This window comes from Buceros rhinoceros, unplaced genomic scaffold (genome assembly GCF_000710305.1).
Source record: "Buceros rhinoceros silvestris isolate BGI_N320 unplaced genomic scaffold, ASM71030v1 scaffold24476, whole genome shotgun sequence".
NCBI classification, from domain to species: Eukaryota; Metazoa; Chordata; class Aves; order Bucerotiformes; family Bucerotidae; genus Buceros; species Buceros rhinoceros.
The window spans coordinates 19,097-19,408 of NW_010416134.1; positions in this window are offsets into that span (position 1 = coordinate 19,097).

Here is a 312-nt window from a genome sequence, read left to right on the forward strand (position 1 = left end):
CCCCCTAGGTGGGGGGGGAGCCACTCATGAGCATCTCCACCTGGCAGTCCCAGAGAGGATGCAGGACAAAGGCAGCTCCGGGGTCCCCCCTGGGGGCCAGCCCCTGCCTGTTTTACAGCATCACAGCCCTCTTCCAGACCTGGTCACCTTCATGAGGCTCCCGTGGGTCACCCAGCACATCTACGTGCCCTAGTACAGGCTGGAGCAGGCCCAGCAATACTGGAAATCACCTCGGACCGGCTGTAAACACTGCCTGAATCTCTTGGCACGCCCTCGGCCTGGCGGGATCGGTGCTCCAGGCTTTTGACAGGG